Here is a 1474-nt window from a genome sequence, read left to right as displayed (position 1 = left end):
GGTTTTTTTGTTGTTTTTTAATATATTTCTATTGATTTCAGAGAGGAAGGGAGAGGGAGAGAGAGACAGAAACATCAATGATGAGAGAGAATCGTGGATCGGCTGCCTCCTGCACGCCCCACAGTGGGGATCAAGCCCACACCCCGGGCCTGTGCCCCGACCGGGAATCGAACTCTGACCTTCTGGTTCCTGGGTTAACTAACACTCAGCCACTGAGCCCCACTGGCTGGGCGGCTGCGGCATTTCTGAACAGCACTGGCCAGTTACGGTGTAAACTCGCGGGAGTTTGTCATGCGTGGTGTAGACTGTCCCTCCGTTTGGTTTGTCCTGATGTCTCCTTGGGGTTTAGGCGACGCGTTTTGGGCAGGAATCTCGCAGAAGCAATGCCCTCTGGGACGTCCCGTCGGGAGACGGGGGAGGGCCCCTGCCCGTTATTGGTGATGTTCTCTTGGGTCCTCACTGGAGGTGGTGTCGCCAGGTTCTCCACCGAAAAGCCACGGTGTGTCTCTTTGTCCCTCATCAGTACCTTGTGGGGAAGAGCTTGACGCTGTAAACATCCTCTTCCTCCCCTCCTCCTCCCGCCCGACCTGAGCATCCACGGCCAAATCCCGGAGATCGTGTCACTTCGTCTGTAAATATTTCCGTGGCTCCAAAAGGCAGGGATTCTTTTTATAGAAACACAGATAATGCCACCGCCACACCCAGTGATGCCGACGATCCTTCCTAAATGCCACCCCATACCCGCCACTGTTCCCGTTTCCCCGGTGGTCTGAGGGGTGCGTGTGTGGCTTACAGGTTGTTTGAATCCGGAGTCAGAGGAGGGCCTTGCGTTGTGATTGGTCAGTGTGATTCCTTTTGTTTGTTGTTTTTTTGTTTTCCTAATCCTCACCCAAGGATATTACGTTGATTTTTAAAGAGTGGACGAGACGGGGAGAGACAGAGAGAGAGAGACATCCATGGGCTACCTCCCGCACGCACCCTGACCGGGGCTGGCGATCGGGCCTGCAAGGGAGATACATGCCCTTGACCGGAATTGAACCCGGGACCCTTCGGTCCACAGGCCCCAGGCACGGCACTCTGTCCACTGAGCCACACCGGCTCGGGCTGGTCAGCGGGATCCTCAGTGCTTTTTGAATCCGTCACTTCCTGTGTTTTCCTCCTGAGGTTGTGGAGAGAAGGTGGCGTGTCCACGGCCTCGGGGAGTCCTCCCGCGTGCCCTCCGCCCTGTCTTCTGGGTGGCGGTGGGGTCTTGACGCCTGGTCAGGGGCCGGTTCAGTTTTGCGACGACTGCTCTCTCGGGGGCGGGGGCTTCTGGAAGCTCGTCAGCACTGAGCGGCGACCCGCAGGCACCAGGAGGGCAGAGGCCCTGGGTGGCACACACACAGGAGGGACGAGGGAACCTGCTTTTAGAGCCCAAACCAGAAAGGCCACTGCTGGGCGTGGCGCCCGCTGCCCGCAGCTCCTGGACCCACCC

At 58.0% G+C, this 1474-nt stretch overlaps 1 protein-coding gene across 1 annotated transcript in view; it reads left to right on the top strand.

The window, feature by feature from the left end:
* LHPP (phospholysine phosphohistidine inorganic pyrophosphate phosphatase) overlaps positions 1-1474 on the top strand; it is a 75336-nt gene that overhangs the window by 24111 nt on the left and 49751 nt on the right. The window lies entirely within an intron of this gene.

This window comes from Myotis davidii, unplaced genomic scaffold, assembly GCF_000327345.1.
Source record: "Myotis davidii unplaced genomic scaffold, ASM32734v1 scaffold72, whole genome shotgun sequence".
In the NCBI taxonomy this organism is placed as follows: domain Eukaryota; kingdom Metazoa; phylum Chordata; class Mammalia; order Chiroptera; family Vespertilionidae; genus Myotis; species Myotis davidii.
The sequence above is the reverse complement of the archived record's forward strand: the minus strand, read 5'-3'. Positions and strand labels throughout refer to the sequence as shown.